We start from the raw sequence: 22,373 nt of genomic DNA, 5'->3' as shown, positions 1-22,373 counted from the left end.
TACGTGAGTGGTTCGATGATTTCTTAATTTATAGAACCCGGTACATTGTAGTGGGCGGTGGTAGTTCATCAGAGACAAGAGGAAGTGTGATAGGAACGCTGTTGTTCTCCATATACACAAATGATCTGATAAATAGGGTGAACAGCAATCTGCGATTGTTTGCTGATAATACGATGGTGTACGTGAAAGTGTCGTGGTTGTGTGACAGCAGGAGGATACAGGATGACTTACACAGAATTTCCATTTGGTTTGGTGAATGACAGCTTAAACTGAATGAACAAAAATGTAAATTAATGCAGATGAGTAGGAACCGTAATCCTGTCATGTTAGAATATAGTATTGGTGGTATGGTGCTTGATAATGTGTGACGCCGATAACATATTTAGGCGTAACACTGCAAGGCGATATGAAATGGGACGAGCGCGCAGTGTCGGTAGTAGGGAAGGCGAATGGTACACTGAGTACACTTCGGCTTATAGCGTGATTCTTAGAATAGAGTAGCTCATCTATAAAGGCGATCGCATAGAGAACTCTAGTGCGACCCAGCCTTGAGTACTTATCGAATGTCTGGAATCTCCACCAGGTCGGATTAAAGGAATACTGAAGCAGTTGAAAGGCATCCTGCTAGACTGGCTATCGGTAGGTTTGATCAACACGCTAATGTTCCGGACGTGCTTCATGAAATGGAAATAACTGGAGAGAAGATGACATTCTTTTCGCGAAACGTTACTGAGAATATTTACAAAGCCGCCATTTGCGGCTGGCTGCAGAACGAGTCTATTACCGCCAACATACAGATGGCGTGAAGACGGCGAGAATGAGGTAGGAGAAATCAGGGCTCATGGGAGGTATATAGACATTTGCAAACGGGAAAGGGACTGACTAACTGTAAACTTCGCTGTGCTGCGAACGCGGCGCTGGCCATAGGAAAAGCCGTCGCGCGCTCCCTAGGGATGAGCCGGCCCCGAGCTGTCCACGGTTCGCTCCGGATGCATGACAGAAAGCGGAAGAAAAGAAGGCGACTAACCATCTGGTCCTGTCAGGGGAGCGCTAAATGCGATCCAACGGCAGCAAATGCGTCAGTCTGTCCTAAGGCTACAGTCCACAGGTAAGCACGTTGTGGGCCACACACACACACACACACACACACACACACACACACACACACACACACACACACCACACCAAACTGTGAAGAGATAAAATAGTTAACAAATTTCAAATCACGATCACTTTTACGACTTTACGAACTGCTTTTTACTTTTAACGTGCCACAGAGGCCTGCAATTTTAATAATAATAACAATAAAATAGATAAAACAGGGCTGAAAGAATACTTGATCCACAATTAGAGGGTTATCAAGCATGGTTCAGGAAGAGTAGATCATGTGTAGAACAAGTCATGAACTTAAAACACATCTCAGAAATTAAGGAAGTCTGCATTGCACACAACAGTCACCCATATCTACCACTGAAAATTCAATAATCTTTCAAATCAGTCTGAGGCAGGAGGTATCTAGTACCGCGTCGACAAGGAATAGAAAACGCAGAAATCATCCCTAGTTATTACTGCACTGACAGCGACAATGGAGGCGGGCATAATAACGCTTTAAGTGGAATCTAGCTGCAAATAAGATGACGGAAGGCCTGGCGGAAAATACACCGAGCAATAAATCACAAACGTGAAGAGAATAGAAGCAAGGCACAAAGTAAGTTTATTATTGACATTTAATAATAACTAAAAGAACTCTCCACTCTTATGCTAAATAAAATTTTGTTATACAGGTCATGTATATCAGAAATCCACGACCGACCAGCTGTAAAATGCGACGGTGGTTTACAGTTTGCTGAAGTAAATAAATAAATAGAAACGGAATTGTTCTATTTGTTCAGCAAATATGGTACAGAGCATGAATCCATATCCCTAATGTACACCTCGAAACACTATTCAGAAACTGCCCAGCTACGCTATAATATTAACCCATAGAAAATGAGACCATCAGTGACTACGATATACTCATATAGCATCAAGTATGGAGCATTAGTTTTCCAAGCAATTAAGTGAGGCTGACAACAGCTGAATCAACGCGTCAAATTAATTACCGTTAACGAAATTTAGAAATCGGGAAAGGCTGCTCAAGTGTTAAATAGCGTGCTAATGAACTCGAGATGGCCGATCATAAGAAAGGCTGTGCCCTGAGCGAATTTCAACAGCTACTGGAATATAGCTCGGGATTCCAGTCTTGAGTATAACCGACCCTGATCAGTCAACCTCATTCCTGTTAAGCATCTGATCTAGTCACACACACAATATATTACTTAGCATTATTTTGTAAGGAAAAAGTTTAGTTGATTCAGTGCAAGCACTTCAGAGCAATGCGTTAAGTATATTTTTAAAGGGTACCTGACATAAATTTGGTCCTAGTGCAACGAAAATGCTCTTCATAGACATAAAAATTAATTATAACAGTTGCATTGTATCTTAGTTACATTCGAGCGGCTTGTGAGTCGGATCTTTTTATTTCACTACCTGCAAATCTGACCTGCAATAGCATTGATTAAATTAATCTGTTTGTTTTCAGTCTGCTCCACTAAGACCATTTTTTTAATAATCAAAGAACGTAAGTAACGTAAATTATACCCAAAGCTGCAAAGCATTATAAATATTTTTCCACATAAAAACTCTTCCGAAAGTGCGCGTCACTGAACTATCGGTACAAGTATTTCTGCAATTTGACTAAACATAGACGAACGGCGGAAAAGTTTTTTGAAAACGTGAAGATTCATTTTCTCCTCCGTTCTTGAACAACTGAGCTAGTGCTCGTTCGTCAGTGTCCTTGACTTAGATAAGGTTTTAAATACTAAGTTTCTCATATTTTTTTCCGTTATAAGATTATACCCTGCCAGGCCAAACAGTTTCGAGATTGGACTGATAAGAAAAGTTAGGATGGTGGTTTTAATGCTGCGGTGTTCTACATAGTCTCCCTCTACTTGACTAAAACGCACATAAAATTCATATAATCGTGTGAAACTGTCAGAAAACTGCTTCTTTGGAATAATGTTCGATTCGCACGTCACAATTGAATATCAATTATGTCGTAAAATCGTTGGCCCTTCATGCGAATTTTTGCACGTTGTCGTTTTGTTGTAGGTTAGAATTGGTAACAACAAGTCTCGACACCCTTGACAATTTTTTCCTGGAAATAATTGTCCTCGTTTCGCATTTCCATCAAGTCGCGGCAGGCGTCCACGTGTCGTCGTTTTTGTTCGGAAGTCAAGGTGTGTGGGACATACTATGGACGCCCTTTTCCCTTCTTCAAAACGTACTCAAAATGCCTTGGGTACCTGACTTAGGTATGTTGTTCCATTACAATTCGCGATAACACTACGGCCGAAGTCCAGTACTTAACACTGCCTGCTTACAGCTGACTGGTCGAGTGCTCGAGCTGCCACACCAGTTACTGCCCTGACGTCGCTTGTATGCCAGGAACAAAATCAGTCTCAAAGTTTTTTTTTGATGAACGGCGTATTTCTATAGCTGAGAAACTGGGCATATCCAGGTATATAATTTGAGTCCATGTACATTCCAGCTGTGGTGTAACGTGCAGACTAATGACAACGTGCCTAAAATCCATGGTGTGACCACAGCGCCACATTCTATAGATACCAGGGCCAGAAAAATACATATTTTTTATAAAGGTGGATGAAAACTGCAGTTAAAGGGGCAGACGTGAACGCAAGAGACCAGCCCGTTTATCTCACTAGGGAGCTCTCCATTGCACCCCTAACATTTAGTGGTAAGAGGACCCAGTGGACAGCTCCTCAAAATCTGAACACAGATCAAGCATGAAAACAGGAAGAAGGTATACTGGACTGTGAAAAAAAGCAAAGTAGAAACAGTGAACGGTCCAAGAACAAGAAGTGCAATATAGAGGAGTTGTGAAGAGAAATGGCGTCGTGGTTAAGTGATTACGGTGTTGGGCTATCAAGCGGACGAACCGTATTCAAATCTCCCTCGTGCAAATTTCTTTTCTTTCCGCTTTTCTCTTTATTCAAATTTGTGTCTGTCTCGTCGTGTAACGTCCGTTTGCAACAGCAAGATATAAGGTAGGGACCTTTAATGACAGTTAATTCTGCACAACTACTCTATTAGCAGGCGAAAGGAAGTGGCTTTCGAATGGGAACCGCAAACGTTTGATGACAAGGCGACAAGTCAACCGAATCCTTCACAAGAAAACACGTCTGTGTGTCATACACGGCATTAATGACAGTACGTGTGCACTGACGCACCTAAGTTGTACGCCTGGTAAGTGCGTGAGATATGCCTCCTTGCCCGGTTTAGGTGTTCGTATGAATGTGATCACTCTCAAGGAAATGTTGAAAAAAATAATAGTTTTTCACATAAGTTGCAACAAATGAACGCAACAGTTTCACAATCACACAGTTTCTCTGTGCTCCGTCAAAACACATGTTTCGGAAGTTTTGACCCTTGAATTCCATTGTTGTAACATAGTTCAGACACTATTATTTGTTGTTTTCATTTCCGTGACACGTCTATGTGATATCTCGCCTGCTCTCACTATTCAACACATTTACTTGCGACGGTAACGTATTCTTACCACGTTACTTATATTCTATAACCAATGTATAGTATGACAACTGCCAAGATTACAGAAAGAGACCAAACATTTCAGTGACCAGACGGACAGTTCATAACGTTGTGAAGGAAAGAAAAAAAAATTTCACCAAAGGAATTTTGAATACAATTCGCTCACTTGGCACGCTAAAACCGTAACCACTTACCCACGACGGCGCTGCTGTTTTAGGTTGTTCTTTATTGCACTTCTTAGTCTTGGACCGTTCACTGTTTCTATTTTGCTTTTTTTTTCACAGTTCAGTACACCTTCTTCCTGTTTTCACGCTTGAACTGTGTTCAGTTTTCGACGGGCTACCCACTGGGCCATCTTACCACTAAATCTGAGGGGGGTGCGATGGGACGTTTTCCTTGTCGGTAGGACCAATATTACTTTCATAAAACAGAGTATCAAAACAACTTCAAAAAAGGCCTTACGTTCTACAGTAAGGAGAGTTGAAAAGCTCCTAAGGCCTGTGAAACGCCTTTTAATTTATTTTAAATTGTTGGTGATTATTCACATGTATTTAAGGAATACACCCAGCAACAATATGGTTATGTACTTTTTATGGTTGTTGTACGCTCTGTAGGACTGACATAACTCTTGAAAGTTGAAGGCGGGGTTGTATGACCTCTCTTCCGGCTTCTATCACCTCTCAAAATTTTGCTATTTCTTTGATGTAATTTATTCTGTAAGACAGTCAAAGACCAGTTCTGGAAACACGCTAATTAGCTACACGCCGTGGGGGGAATTAAGAGGACCAGAATGTATATCTTCCAGATAAAATTGCTTAAAAAGTATTCATAGCGTTTAAAATGCGTTATTAAAGTTACAGTGTACGAATATCGCACCAAACGATAATTCTGTAGTAAAAGAGTGAGATAGTGGTTGTGATTACAGTAGTATTAGTAGAAGTATTCTTGTCTTGGCTAACCAGTGGAATCAATACAGTTCGCCGATAAGATACGTAGATTAGAGAGCCGTTTGGCAAGTGCAACGATCTTTGGTTCCGACCTAAAGCCGGCATCTACAAAGACTGCTCGTATCGCGATTGCAACGGAAGTGCTTTGGAAAAGTGTCTAAATAGAAACAATTTCTGGTACATTTAACAGTGTTCTTGATATAGTTAACATTGTTTCATATATCTCACTAGCTTGCTGGGGCACTAATGAACTTGTTGTAATTAACAATATGAAATCCTTTTTAGCTCTTTTCCGCAATCTGTAAATACGAGTGCGAAATCGCATAGCTGTTCCCTTATCTACAGAGCGCGGCGTGTTTCCGTACAGTCGGTGACTTGGTGTTATCCTCAGGGTCGTTATGTAAATTGCAAGCAAGCTTACGAGCTATACCGCTTCCTGCAGTGTTGGGAGCGGGTCTTGCGGTTTGGAGATAGCTCGCAGCACAACAGAAGACCGAAACAACGAACAGCTAGCTTCACTTTCGAAATCTATAAATAAACTTTGTCGACAAGAAACTGTAATGAAAACCAGTATGGATAAAATTTCCTGTTTTTGCCAGTCAATGAAATCTCGGTCAAAACGAACGAAACTGGACTAAATAGAGTGGAAACCGGATAAAAATTCGAAATTGCTCGATTATAGTCACCAATTAAAAACTAGTAGCAATACACTCATAGACTTATACCAGAGGAGTTGTTATATAAAACATGTTATGTGGTAAGCATGGCTACGTTTAACTGCTTCCCGAAGTGTGTCTACTATCTATTGATAGATTTCGATGAACTACTAGCATCGAGGTCATTATGATATTACCGTAATAATTTGGGCGTTTAATTGTCATTTAGTCTTATCTCGAACAGGGTTGATACATTTGAGCTAATTTTTACATTGTTGGTAAATGGTTGAAATTGGAAACAAGTGTGCATGTGTGTGTGTGGGGGGGGGGGGGGGGGGGAGGGGGGCAGGCCTAATGTGGTAACATTAAGTTGTTGAAGGAAAGATCACAACTAACACACATGACGCTCAAGCACAAGCTCGCATGTGCACGCCTCGAACACATACGCAAACAGGTATACACGCACTGAAACACATATGAACGTAAGTAATTTACTTCCTTAGCCCATCTGTGTTCAATAACTGAAGGAGGAGGTGCTATAGTTACGCCACTTGACTCGTATTCGGCAGGAGAATTGTTCAAATCCCAGAACCACTCAGCTACGAAATTTTAGACGTCTTCGTATATTACAGCAGGTAGATGCCAGGAAGGTTGTTTCTACAAAGCTATGTTCCAATTCCTTTCCAATCGCAACATTTACGGTCCAACAGATACGGTTCTTATTGCATTATTAAGATCACAACTACAACCAGGCTCGTTTATAAGCAGGAGGTCCTCTGCCATATGTTCTGAAACGTGGCAGATATTACTACTTTGTCCGAATGACTTAACAAGGTTGGGAGCCTCCAATAATTCACACGGGAAAACAGTGAATTTTCAATGCTAATAGCTTTGATACAAAGCAGTTATCACCTGAATGGTTATGTGGATAAGCCTTCGCGATAAACCATCCTGAAATGGACGTTCAGTTCATTATTATCTATTAAAAATAGAGACCCGCCCCAGCTTCACAGGATTAGCACTATTTATCTGCAGCTGGACGACTTGTCTGGTATAGTCGTAATTTTGTTGATGGGCCTTTGCGTAGAGTTACGATTAAAATTCAGAGAACAACTTTAGGTTAATTGAATATCATCAGTTTTAGATAACTTAAATGATTTAAACAGCATACCCCCGGAAGGTCCTCAGGATGTACGAATGTTCCATGTTCCATATTTAACTGGAGTTTGGAGTAACTTCCAGAGGCAATAGTGGGAGCTGTGAGCAGCCACACCTCCCAGTCCACCCGACTACAGCGTCAGTTCGGCGCAGCTATATGTTCTGTGACCTTTTCCTGCAATTCCCGACATAAAATTGCTACAAAGCACCCTCTGCCACGAGACATTAGCTGGATGCACCGTCTGCCACAAAACATTTATATGAAGCACCCACTATCGCACAACATCGGTACGAAAATGGTTCAAATGGCTCTGAGCACTATGGGACTTAACATCTGAGGTCATCAGTCCCCTAGACTTAGAACTATTTAAACCTAACTAACCTAAGGACAGTACACACATCCAAGCCCGAGACAGGATTCGAACCTGCGACTGTAGCAGCAGTGCGGTTCCGGACTGACGCGCCTAGAACCGCTCGGTCACAAAGGCCGGCCCAACATCGGTACAAAGGACAACATCGGTACGAAGTACTCTCTCATGTAACATTGGTGTGGAGCTCCCCCGCCGGCCAGTGTGGCCGTGCGGTTCTAGGCGCTTCAGTCTGGAACCACGCGACCGCTACGGTCGCAGGTTCGAATCCTGCCTCAGGCATGGATGTGTGTGATGTCGTTAGGTTAGTTATGTTTAAGTAGTTCTAAGTTCTAGGGGACTGATGACCTCAGACGTTAAGTCCCATAATGCTCAGAGCCATTTGAACCATTTTTTTGTGGAGCTCCCTTTGACACGAAACATCGTTACACAGCACCCTCTGTCAGCTAAAGTTGTTAGACGCATCCTTCGCTACGCAACATTGGTACGAATCACCTTCTGTCATACCGCGTTGGTATGAACCACAATCTGCCACACAAGATTGATACAAAACATCCTCTGCCGTGTAACATTGGTACAAAGCGTTCTCTAGAATGAGATTTTCACTCTGCACTTGCCCGCGAAAGGCAAAGGTCCCGAGTTCGAGTCTCGGTCGGGCACACAGTTTTAATCTGCCAGGAAGTTTCAAAGCGTTCTCTGTTACATATCATCGGTTCAAAGCTCCCTTCGTCACACAAAATGTTATGAAGCACCCTTTGCCATGCAACATGTTACGAAGCACACTTTACCATGCAACATCACCACGAAGCACCCTATGCCACACAACAGTGGTACGAAACGTCCTTTGCACAGAACATCGGTAGCGCGCACCCTGTGCAGTGTTAACAGTGGTACACTACACTCTCTGCCACAAAACATCTGTATGAGGCACCCTTTGCCACGTGACAGCACTAGGCCGCCCAACCTACCCTGTTTCCAGGGAGGTCCGCAATTTATCGCCATGACGACAATGCCATCACTTTTACAAGGACAGAAGACTTAAATTCAACATAGTTCAGCTCGTTTGCATGATATATTTACAAATTATGTACACAAACATTTCTCATAAGCTGATCAATATATTAGTGAAAACAATTTAAAATCACTAAAGCAATTCCTCAGATTTATCCAAACATACAGACAGAATCGTGACAGAGAACTTAAAAAATGGTTCAAATGGCTCTGAGCACTATGGGACTGAACTTCTGAGGTCATCAGTCCCCTAGAACTTAGAACTACTTAAACCTAACTAACCTAAGGAAATCACACACATCCATATCCGAGGCAGGATTCGAACCTGCGATCGCAGCGGTCACGCGGTTCCAGACTGAAGGGCCTAGAACCGCTCGGCCACTCCGGCCGGCCAGAGAACTTAAATTTATGTATTTATAGATACATAGAAGATAGATAGAAGAAGATAGATGACATAGGACTATCTGAAAACAACTTACTGATAACGGCTACAACCGCATGAGCTTCACCTTCGGTGCGCAGTCCAGGCAGTATTCTACATGTTTGCCTCTGCAAATGTAAATGTAAGCTGAAAATTTTACCGGAGTGCCAAGAAATTTGAAGGACTGTATAATGACTCGGATCCATTTGAATTGCAATGAATAATGTGTTAGAGATGCACCTATTGTTCACAACTGAGTTAACATTCAGATAACAAAATGTACAGTACATCTTCGCCGTTTAGCTTAGAAGGCGCGCTGACAATGAGACACGACAACCGCTCAACCGAGACTGCATTCACCACTGTTCTCACCCTCACAGAAGTGAATGCACAGTTAGGCACCATTGAACGGGTGGCCTGCTAACCATTGTCCCCCAGTGGCATCAGGTACAAATAGCTCCAGACAGGGCAGCAGTCTCCAGTGACTGGATAGAATGTAGCGACTGAACATGCCGACCGCCAAAAAAATATTAATTTCTTTTTATAGTAATACAAATAATAACACACATCATTGCGTCTTTCAACTAGCTATTCTGTCAATAGAGTTTGTAGTTGGCACCTGAAAATCACAATCACCTTAACAAAAAATACTCTAAAACACAAAAAAATGACGAAATGTACTGAGGAAGATACATACCGAACAAAGGAAAGAAAACATACACTATAAGAAACACGAATATACTGTTCACTTTCGTGTCACGACACTCGGTAGAGGACATAGCTTGCGTATTGGTCCTTCAAAAGTCCCTGCAGAGTGCGAACACTGGCCACTCGCACCATTCCGTCCAACTCATGTTGTACTCCTTCAATGAAGGCCAGATTCAAGAATATTGGTGGGCAGGTTGTCTTCCTTTACTCTGGCAAATGTGTCAGGCTGCACTGTCTGACTAGGGACCGACCACTCGGCCCACTACTGCTGATGATGTTGGTAACCAGATGACTAGCGTCGCCAAAAGATCTGGAAACCTTGCTGCTGTAGTTTCAACAAAACAAAAAAAAAAAGTGTGAGATATCTTATGGGGCTTAACTGCTAAGGTCATCAGTCCCTAAGCTTACACACTACTTAACCTAAATTATCCTAAGGACAAGCACACACACCCATGCCCGAGGGAGGACTCGAACCTCCGCCGGGATCAGCCGCACAATCCATGCTGTAGCGCCTGAGACCACTCGGCTATTCCCGCGCGGCGCTGTAGTTTCCACCGTGAGCAAGGTCAGTTTGGTTGTACCTAGATCTGGCTGCGGGATACTTGTGATCGCAGTTCCAGTCAGGAACTGATCTAGGACCAGGACATCGGAATCAGCAGGGCCGCAGACAGTGGTGTGAGAGGACGAGAGTTCAAGTAAGCCTCAATCTGATAAATAAGGATTGACAGCTCTTCGACTGTTGGACACATGTTTTCCATCGTTCGCTGCAAGTGGTACTTAAAGGAGTTCACCCCTGCTTTCCATATCTTCCAAATGAGTTGATGCTGGGGGAATGAAGTGACAATCGATGCCTTCTTCGTCTTGGTTTGGTCTGCAGATGTGACAGAGGACTGGAGCTCCTTCTTTTGGCACCTCCTGAGATGCAGATGTCTAGCACCGGCCATGAAATGTTGTCTTCTTTAAGCCAGGCTTGTATCAACCACCACAGGTTGTTTTCTTGAAGGTCTGCAGGAGACAATTTTCGCACTGTTACATCAGCTAGTTTCTCCATTTTAGATACGTGCTTCCATAAAATCTGAGTATAGCTTTCCTCAAGCTCTGTTTCTCTTGGTAGTCTTTGTTCAGTCTGAGAGAAGCGTTTTGCTGCAGCGTGGAAAGAGTCACCTGACTGACTCCAAAAGGTGTACACCAAATCTGTCTGTGGAATCTTTCGATATGTGTTACACTAAGTGTGCTTCGCACTGTTTCTCTTCTTTCGTCGTCATAGTTTGATGGAATTCTTCTATTTCCCAGATTACAACGTTTTTCAACGACAGTATCTGTTTCTACAAAGCAAAAGACGACAGGCCGCCGTGTCGAACTGGTGTGCTCTGCCGTTGATACCGATCTGATATGATCCATCCCAGTTCTGCTTCCTGAAGCACTGGATGATCAGCTCCTCTGGAGATAGCCTTTGACCTCTGAGTGTACGAACAAACTACTGCTTCTAGCAACACTTTGATCTTACCAGGTGACCAAAAATCTAGATCAGCGAGATGTACATTCAGCAAATTCCATGTACTCGGCTCAATTACCTGTTCTGACAAACAGTCAGTTATCATCGGGAAAGGTAAACAATCAACACCCGGTGAACAATAACTCCATCTACCTGTTGATGTTTGTCGTTGTGCTCCTATTGCAAGTCACTTGGACAATCCTTTCTTGTTCTTCTTGTGAGCGCTCTAATTCCGCGTGTGGCAACGTGTGAGTTGTTTTCCAAAAGTTGTAAGCTAATGAATTTGCAGTTGGAAGACTTGTGATCACACCAAACGTTGTTGTACATGCTTTCGATACATGCAGCTTGCATGAATTTTCTTCACTTGCGCTATGCGTGAGTGTCGTTGCAAATGACACATGCAGCACTAGGAGTGGTGTAAACCTCTCTCGACTACTCAAACTGCTTGCCGTTGGAGGCTTTTTATTGTTTATTACCAGATGCATCGTGACGTGATGGTACTGCAGCCTTGACGATTTCTAATTATTTGCAATGGTTTTCGAGAAAGACACAAGGTTCTTTGAATGTTGGGAAACTGTTCGAACTCAAACTGGCTTCAGACTCTGTCTTATACACTGTTCAACTCTTTCTATAATGAGCTGTGACGTAATTATGTCTTGCAAGGAGACATCTGGCTGCAATGCCATTAACGCATGCACATTGCTTGAAGACTCAATCAGTAGTGCACGAAGTTCACTTGCACATGCCTTTGTCATTGACGGTAGCGTTAATAGTTCCTTTAAATGTGACGATTACAATCCATCAACGATTGTTGTATCTGTTACAGACAAAATCAAAAGCTACCATAAAGTTAGTATTATTCACCGGAAGATGAGAAATTACATTGCGAGCTTTACCAGTTAATGAATTTAGCTAAGGATCGATGCAATTCAGAAGCGGGCTGCTAGATTTGTAACCGGTAGGTTCAAACGACACGCAGATATTACGGAGATGCTTCGGGAACTCCAATGGGAATCACTTGAGGGATGGTGACTTTCTTTTTGAGGAGCAGTATTGAGAAAATTTAGAGAACCGACATTTGAGATTGACTGCAGCACGATTCTGCTTCCGCCAACGTACATTTTGCGCAAAGACCATGAAGATAAGATTACAGAGATTAGGGCTCGTACAGAGGCATATAGATAATCGTTTTTCCCTCAATTTATTTGCGAGTGGAACAGGAAAGGAAATGGCTATTAGTGGGCTAGGGTACCCTCCATCACAAAAAATACGGTGGCTTCGGAGTATGTATGTAGATGTAGATGATACTTAGCAATGTCCTTTAATTCCTCATGACGAGATTTACACAGGATCGTAAAAATGCATCAATTGTCTTACATCACAGCTAAATGACGAAAGTTTTCTAGTGTGCAACGTTTCACTCACTCAAGGCAAACCTAACATCTGAGAAAAACCTTGTCACCTGCGTTGACGTGATTCCTCTGAATTGCTCTCGTTTTTTTAGAAACCACGAACACCGTATTTTCGAAGGTGTCTCAGTATTCAGCACGTGTGTGTCTAAGTCTTCGAAAAATTCCAGCTGTGGCTGCACGACTTCATACTTCTCGGTAAATTTTGGCAACAGTTCTAGTCCGGCAGTAATATCGTAAGTGTTCGATTTGCCTACTATATCGAATTCGTTTCCAAACAGTAACAACCGCGTGGGGATTGCTTTCGCCACCGAGCTTAGAGTAAAAAAGTTTCTTTCTTAAAAGTTCGTCCATCATGGAGAGCTGGCGTTGGCAGGTAACAGCTAGCAAGACCGGGTATTTAGCTTATTGATGCGTCGTGTCGATGCTGGCTGCGTCTCCGTGCTGCTTCGCTGGAACTCGACGCTGCCGTTCCGCCGATGGATGGCTGCCGCTGCACGTTACTTCTCCGAATCCATCACAATCCCGCTCGGAAGGACCGAAATATTTGTGTCCGCAGACGGAAATTGAAAGCGTAAATATTACCAGAGGTCCAGGAATTTAGAAGGACTGTACAATGCTTCGGATCCATTCGGACTGCAATGAATTGCTACATGTGTAGAGAATCACTTATTATTCGCAATTTTAACATTCACAAAAAATATACATCTTCGTCGTTTAGCATACAAGCACTAAAAAGTAATTCGACCATAAAACTACACGACATTAGCATACACAGACAACGGAAAACAAGATATCTTGGTGTGCAACTCGACGAACGACTGTCCTTTGACGAACACATCAGAACTAGGACTGATGCGGCTGCCAAGATCATGCACAAGCTGGCCAGCCTCAACATAACACACTTCAGGGTACCATTACACACACTGAGAACTTACCGTTGTGCGCTCTTTGAGTCTGTGGTCCGGTTTGCAGACAGTGCATGGGTCCACCGAGTGCGTCTGGCGAGCGCAGAGAAGTGCCCTGGTAAGGCTGTCAGGAACTGTCAACACCACGTTAGTGGAATCACTCTAAGTGGGATTGGAATCTTTCCTATCGACATGATCATTCGATTTCGGGCTGCATAGTACTGGCTGAGGAGGGGGAAACAGGAAAAGGTAATTGAGATTACCAGACAGGCCACCACCGAGAAGCGCCAGCTCGTTAAATGGCGGGTGGATACCTCGCAAAAGGAATGGGAGTCAAGCGATAAGGGCCGTAGGGTATATCATTTCCTCCCGGACATCATGAAACATCTGACACTGAGCCATATCAGTCCTAGCCGGGGTATGGCTAACTTTCTGATAGGTTACCACCCTGACCTATGCACTTACACCGCGTAGGCCGTACGCAGCCAGTGTGCTACTTGTACATGTGGGGAACATGAATCCCCAGAACACATACTTTTTCACTGTCACCGATACAGAGCAGCACACCAGTCACCAACGCAGTACGACAGTGACATGATACGGACAATAAAAGACAAAGACGAGTGGGAGACAATAAATAAAATAGATGATGATGTCTGAAGGGCATTACATGACGAGTACAGACAGACACGGCCGTATAACAGAACACTGAAACACACACGAAGCACGTACGACAACAGTTCCAACTCTTACACCACACATGCAGCAATACCGAAACACACACTCACTCAGACAGCGAACACTTTCACCAACACGTACAGCAGACAGCCTTACACAACATCTAGAATAATTAAACTGTATTAGAATAAACAGTGTAGTGCAATCAACCTTGTAAATCTGTTCCAGCTTAAGTATGAACAGCAGGCATATCCATTCCGCGGTCATTATACCGCTGTTGGATGTAACACTTGTAACTGAACACTTAGTATATAAGCAAAATAACACGTAAAATTCAAGATATATAATACAGGAACTGAAGGTTACTTAATAACCCCAAGAAATAACATACTTTGCTCTTACTCACCATTGCACTTTCCACAATGTACATAATAGTCATAGCGTTTTTGTAAATAGTGTTTAGAAATATTAATCCCTTAATTAAACTGTAGTAAACCGGGACTGCAAGGCTCGAAGTAGTTCCGCGCCTTTCAGACCAGGCTGCCTCAGACAGGGTAACATTTCTCTCTCTCTTTCTATCCAAGTCTTTCCTATCATCTGTCACAATATCGTCTTAAAATCTGAATATTTTTTGGTTGTTTTTTTTCTTTCAGTTTCTAGTGCACTTTTAAGTTATCATTACTTCCATAGTAATTGCCGAAAACAATAATTGTTGCTTGTAATATGGAATATGTTTCGCAATCTACATGAAAAGGTGTAGCTTATAAAAATATAAGACAACAGGTGAAATGAGGAATAAATCAAATTCAAAATTAGCAAACCAGGCGCGCGGCCCATGAGCTAAGACAGCCTTCCGACCGAAACTGCATTCACCACTGCTCTCACCCTCACAGAGGAGAGTGCACCGTCAAGAACCGTTGAGCGGCTGCCTGCTAACAATTGTCCCACAGCAGTCTCAGGTACAAATAAATCCAGAGAGGGCAACGCTCCAGTCACTCGGCCGAATGTAGCGACCGAACATATAATGAAGCATAACAATGTCAACAATCGTAGTTGCTCGTAATCTGTCTCAAGTTAATAGCAACATCACCGAACAGTTTTGTATTATTTTAATTTTGACATTTCATTTGTATGTGAGCACTATTTTACACCAAGTCACTGTAGACTTGAATAAAAATGCAGTGCCATTCCAACAACTATTTCAATTGTGGATGTTACCACTACCACATCCTATAGTAAATTCAGGGCCAATTCCAAAAACTACCACCTGAGGAGGACGACATCGTCGACAGTAGAATGTAGATGAGTGTGCACTGTTGAGAATCACGGTCAACTTGAGTAGTTGTGAACTGAAATCGGTTTAGTTGAGATCATAGTGTGGAACGGTATCCAAATCGCGCTTGTAAACGAGTCACTATTCAAATCTCACAAACAACATCTCAGGTTATTGTGTCTATCGTACTGACCGACCAGGCGACAGTGTTGGAGGCGAAACAGTAATTATCATACACAAAGATGCTGAGCAAAATAACATCGACCTCCCTGAACTCGAGAAGCTACACCTCACAGCTTTCAGAGCCAAGTTCAATGGAGCCATCACCGGACTGGTATTAGTAGAAAACTCGCCAAGAGCCATACAAACACTCGATATCAGCACGTAACTCAACATTCTACCGCGTCATCGTCGTTGGAAATCTCAACGTAAAACACCTCGACTGGGACTAGCGAATACGGAACCACAACGGCAAAAAGTGTATCACTCTCTAGGCCGAACCTACGCCATATTACAGCTGGTTTACTCTCACTTGTGCCCAACACTACGAGATAAAAGTCAGAACTGATAGGCATAGCCCTCGTAAAGGGCATCACATCTACAACATTGGGGTTGAAAAGGAGTCGGCCTCCTACAACCTACCTGATATACTGTACACAGAAGCGACACAGAAGAAAATAGAACCAAGCTGGATAATGGACTAAAAGCGCTCGAAATGGAATATGTTCAAGGAGACGTTTGACAAGAGCACCCCAGAGACTCATGACGAAGTTACTCACACACCACAAACTGATGAAGCTGTTAAGACGCTTACCAGTGCCGTCTAGAGCTCACTGGCTGACGGTATTCCAATATCAAGCCACGCCAGCACTCAAAAATCCTTACACAGATAGTCCTGGGTTTTAACACCACGTCAAACCGACTCAGAAATAACTGCAGCAGCGAAGATCCCCACTCCATAACCTGCGCACCAGAAGAACCCAGAGAATCATGACGGAGAAAATACAAAACTTCAGAAACCCACAGTGGGATCATAAAATTCTCTGAGCTGGATACTACACGCATAGGAGTGTGGAACCTCTCTCGAAATGTCACCAAGGAGCGAAACTACGCACCCACATTACAAGGATCTGATGGTCTTGCCGGACATGCCTACTTCGCTGAGGAAACGACGTAACTAATGCCCAGAGTACTAGCAACGTCTTTCACGTTACATCTGGATCCCTCAGACCCAGTATTCACACTTGAAACAACCAAGCGGTCGCACAATTTGTAGCCCAGTCAGCTAGCGACGAAATCAGAAGTGCTCGTGCACGTGAAATCACATGGGCTATGAAGTACACCGCAGATAGGGACACCTGGTCCAGATGCCATTGAAAATCATGTTCTCAAGGAGTTCACAGGTAAAGCTACAGAATACCTAACACACATCACAAATGCCATCCTCCAATACCAAACGTTCCCTGCCTTTTGGAAGCCAAATGAGGTACTGATATTCAAGAAGACACGTAAAGACCACTTCCTCTCACAAAATTACAGACCCATCAGCTTGGTGAGCTCGTACAGTAAAATTGTTGTGAAAGTGATTCTAAGACGACTCACCAGACACTCCAACAAAAACACCCTGAGGTCAAAGAATTTTGGTTTCAGGAATCACCACGTGACAACACAACAACTCTTCTTGGTAACTCAACTTATAATAATGGCTACAAGTTGGACAAGGCAACGGGGGCTGTGTTCTTGGACATCGAAAAGGCCTCCGACCATCTTTCGCACAATGGCCTCATCCGCAAACTCAGCGTTGCTGATTTCCTCCACCGGCCCGACCCGGAGCAACCAAAGGTATGATCTTGGGGCCTTGATTGTTTAACCTCTATTTTAGCGGTATCCCAAAGTCATATAACACAATGGTAACATCTACCATCTGATGACGCATTAATCCGGGCGCAGCATTGGAACCCGTCCAATATTAATTCACTACTAGGGAGCTGTCTGAGGTGTCAATTCTCGGCTGGAGAAATGGTGTGTTAGAGTGTACATCGATAAGTTCGAGGCGGTTCTGTTCACACCTAGAGCTAGGCAACTGCATTTGCATCAATACCGAGGAAAACTCACGCTACACACACGTCCAATGCGATTCCGTGAGGAAGTCAGATACTAAGAGTCTGGCTAGACCAGGGCCTAACTTGGGGAACCACATATGTCGCCAACAGAGCACACCCGAGGCTCAAACGCAATGCTTAATAGGCAAAGTGTATTAAATAGGAAGGAGTAAGGTCCATGACTTTTATTAGGCCGCTGATGACATACGCAGCTCTGGTCTGGAGCTACGCAACTGTAAGGGGCAGTCAAATGAAAACGAGACAGGTGGAAATAAAGTAAGTAAACTGTGTGTTACTTCAAAAGTAATCGCAGTAACTGTTAATACATTTATCCCTCTGTGAGACAAGACGGTCAATGCCTACACGGGAAAATGTTTGCTGTTGCCTCCGGAACCGTGATTGTACCCAGGAGTCCACCTCTTCGTCCGAAGCAAATTGATGGCCACGAATGCCTTTCTTCAGGGCTCCAAAAATATGGAAATCACATGAGGAGAGATTGGGACTGTATGGAAGATGTGCAAGGGCTTCCCAGGGAAATTTCTGTAGCTTAGTCCAAGCAACCTTGCAACATGTGGACCGGCATTATCCTGCAACAGAACGATACCGTCCGCACACATTCCGCGACGATTGGTCTTGATGGAGACCGTCAATTTTTGCGACGTTTCCGTGTACCGCTGTGCGTTCATTGTGGTGCCATGTTCCAGAAAGTCAGCGAGCAGCTGGCCACTGCAGCCAAAGGAAAGGTCGTCATGACTTTCTCGGAACTGTGTGCACGGCTTTCCATTTTTTCGATTGGGGTGAATCCATGTGCTGCCATTGTTGGCTCTTACGCTTGCTCTCCAGCTCAAAATGATGACACCATGTTTCATCTCTCTTGTCAGTGCGGAACACGAATCGATACTCTTCATCGTGATACCTTTCTAGGTGCTACAGTGATGTCGACATTCTGTTCACCTTCTGCTCCTCCGTCAGGTCGTGGGGAACGCACTGTGCACATATTTTCCGGAACTTCAAATGCTCTGTTATGAAAGTGTGAGCTGTACCGTGACTGATGTCCAACGTGAGCTGAATGTCTTCCAGCGCTCGACGTCGGCTATTTCTGACGGCAGCATCTACCACAGCAGGGACAGAAGGGGTGAGGACATGATGAGCCTGTGCTGGCCGACTACCGTCCTTCACTGACACCCGACCTTGTCTCGAAATCGTTTATTCCACACAAACACACGCGCACATTACATACTATGTTCTTCATACACAGCAGTCAAAAACCGCACTACACCTCGCTGTCTCTGTTTCCCGGCCTCCATAGTGAAGTCAGACGCAAGACACGACTCGCTAGCCTCCCGTGGAGCACGTCTAACAGAGATGTGGCACAATGGTCAACGATCCCGGTGTTCCTTCCTGATTTCTAATAGGGGACACTTTTATAAAGACATCTGCTTCCGTTACCAACATCCTCGACATAGTCGTTATACAGTTCGTATCGCTTTCATTTGACTGCTCCTGACAAAATACAGTTGCGCCGCCTGCGGGTCATGCAGAACGAGGTTTTACAAAACATAAGCAACGCTCCAGGATACACACGCACCATAGACATGCACAATGAATTCCGTTTTGTGGAAGTATTAAAGAAACTCGCCAGTCGACTGCACAGGAGCTGAAGATGTTGGACTCGCGGTTGAGCGCCCTAAGCACCAAACACACACACACACACACACACACACACACACACACAAGACGTTCGAGTAATCCCTTTCACGAGTCGAAGCATAACCAAATGGGTACTTCACCACCTATGGCAAGCTTATACGAAGTACACATACAACGCAATATCGGCGAATCCCTGTATTATTGCATATCTAATTGACACCGCGAGCTGCGCTCTTACAGCCCACAAACCAGCAACGACAGAGCAGTCAAACACACGTACACGTAAACAAAACCCGCACGACATTCTATATCGAGAGGTCGATTTTATGATCAAATTGACATCTCTTATGAGGAACTCCGACTGTTATAGGAACGAAGAACCTTAAGCTGGCGCAGAGACACCATCGACACCCTGCAACAACGATAACTTACCCCCTACTAACATATCCTTATACCCACGCGTAAACTTTTACTGCTGGTATCATAAATCCAGCAGACGTTCCGTCCAGATTTTCGTACAGTTTTTTTTCTTTCCACGGCGCTTGCCGTAGCACCTTTCCTCCTCTGCCCTTCAACCGCTGTTTCTCAACCGCTTTCCGCCTATTATCTCCCAGTTGGGACCATATTAGTGGGTGATCGCACCCAAAGTGCGGACGTCACGGTCCTGCATCCTGGATTCCTCAACAGAAACACTAACCCTTTCTCAAAAGGGACAGTAGAACCTTTGATGGTCAGCAAGCAAGCGACCCTCTTGAGCTGGCAAGATCCTGTGTTATAGTGGACACAGGTGTAAGGCTGCACTCTGTTATCTTCCTTATCCATTTTCAATTTGTACTCACTGAATTCTAATCTTCCTATATTCCTCTATGATCAGTATAAGAATGTGCCTTAATCCTTTGAGTACCAGTGGTTTCTGCCTGAAACCGCGATTTTATTATTTTTTTAACTACCAGTACATTTCGCATGAAACCAAAGATGCTATTGAAAGACGGAGACATCTAGTACTACACCGAGGTACTTCTATGAATGTAGTGCATTTTAGCAGTCAGTTATAGCGTTCAAAGCAACAGTCGGCGCGGAGACACGTATGTTTTTTTATTTATAGTGATCGTACTGATGAGATCACTGACAGTGAACGTAAGTATATCTAAAGTTATTGTAACGTAAATGTGAGTTTGTACTACTACGGTTATGAGTGGTTTAGAAATGAAACCACCAGAGCGGTACTTACTTTTGACATACGTTTATGAAATTTTAGGTCCAGTTTTGCTTGTTATTTGGGACTGTAATTTGCTTTAGACGTTATGGGTGCATGGGAGCTTTAAGATGTGGGACTGCGTCTAGAAAAAATGAGGAATTGCTCTCAAATATATCTCATGAAATGATCGGTGGTTAAAAACTGAAGTCCCAGTGCTTCCAAAGTGAAACCACAGTTTTTTAAAAAATGGATTGTTTAATTTTCGCCAATTTCTTCTTGTATTCGTTGCTTTGTATGATGATAAATGTCAATTTTCGAGAAAAATTTTAAAATTAATTTTTTTATATTGTTGTGACTCAACGCAAATTCGAATGAGAAACCATGAAAATTATTAGTAATTAATATTACAGCCAGTGAATGATACAAGATTGGTCGCTGAATGTGGGAACTTCTGTGGAATGGTGTGAGATATGTTTGTACCTATTACGATGAGGCTGTTATAAGGTGCCAACGGCCATCCTGTGATGCTAGCAGGTGCAACAGTCAAATAACTGACATGAGACTAGATATGGACGCATATGTGGAGTTGGTGCAGTCGATGAACTACAGGTAGCTGCTGTACCGTAGGACTGTCCTGTAGATTTCTGACCATAGGAAATTACACAGTAAAGTATCAGAATATTGTGGAGGCCGTATTTCCACAAGAGGGCCCAACACTGCACGACGAACGTAAATCAGTATGTGAGGAAATGAGTACCACTCCTTTCTAACATGAGCTTAGTGTGTTATCCATTTCGGTACTTGAGAGGTCATATACGATAACTGATCGCCCGTGAAGACTCTAAAGAGAAGAAGATAAGACTGTGCTCCTATAACGTAAAGCTACTTGTCTGACCAGGGAATCAATATTTGTCAAACATTCACAATAACACTGCGGTCAAGTTTGTCACATCATCAACGCAAAGTCGCCTGTGGAAGCAAATCTTTGAGCTCGCGGAGAATGAAAGAGTAAGGAAGTGGTTAGTAAGAGTGCAGAAGACTCTATGCCACGCATTTAGCAGTTGTCTGTGGAATATGAGTAGACGATAACGGTACTGTTACCTTGGTATTTTTTCTAGAGCAGCGCGCGTATTATTGTACATACCGTTGCTGGAACCTGGCACTCACAGTCCTTGCTTCACCTGAAAAGAAGAAATGAGAAGCTCGTTAGAACAATGAACGCTTGTCACGGTCCTCGCGAGCTGAAAGCCGGTGAAGCTTCTGACAGATGGAGCCGGAGAGAAAGCGTTTTATCAAGTGATTGATGATGCCTCGCGCGCTTCTTCCCCGTCCCTACTTAAGAGACTTACTTGTACTAGTTTTGAAAATTATTTCTTGAGAGTAGCCGCTATCGTTTCCAATCATTTAAGTAAAACAAAGTTATCATCAAATTTTTGTCTCAGAAAACAAAAATATTTCAAGCTGTCAAGTGCACAGCCTTGTGATTCTCCTACACATAATGGGTTATTTGTGGAAAATACGTTAACAGATTTTGAAGAAATGAATAGTTCAAGAAAATTCATCAAAGAGTGACTGACGAAGTAAAATACTTTAGACTGAGTTGAAAATACAATCGCGGGCGTCTTAGCCTTAATGTAAAAGATGAAAAAGTTTGAAGAGTATTAATTAGTTCTAAGGACAAATATTAATAGTCGTGATTAATTTACTACAGCTACAAAGCTACGGCCTTATTAAGTTACCGCGTGTTGCTAAGACAGATGCTAAACATAAGATTAGGACTCAA

At 43.2% G+C, this 22,373-nt stretch overlaps 1 protein-coding gene across 3 annotated transcripts in view; it reads right to left on the bottom strand.

The window, feature by feature from the left end:
- The window catches only part of LOC124554776 (protein O-linked-mannose beta-1,2-N-acetylglucosaminyltransferase 1-like), a 1,050,404-nt gene that overhangs the window by 827,001 nt on the left and 201,030 nt on the right, over positions 1 to 22,373 (bottom strand). For all 3 annotated transcript variants that reach the window (XM_047128420.1, XM_047128423.1, XM_047128421.1), the window contains exon 2: positions 21,735 to 21,771. The gene's annotated coding sequence lies outside the window, so the exon portion shown is untranslated. The remainder of the gene's footprint in view (positions 1 to 21,734; positions 21,772 to 22,373) is intronic.

This window comes from Schistocerca americana, chromosome X (genome assembly GCF_021461395.2).
Source record: "Schistocerca americana isolate TAMUIC-IGC-003095 chromosome X, iqSchAmer2.1, whole genome shotgun sequence".
NCBI lineage: Eukaryota > Metazoa > Arthropoda > Insecta > Orthoptera > Acrididae > Schistocerca > Schistocerca americana.
The sequence above is the reverse complement of the archived record's forward strand: the minus strand, read 5'-3'. Positions and strand labels throughout refer to the sequence as shown.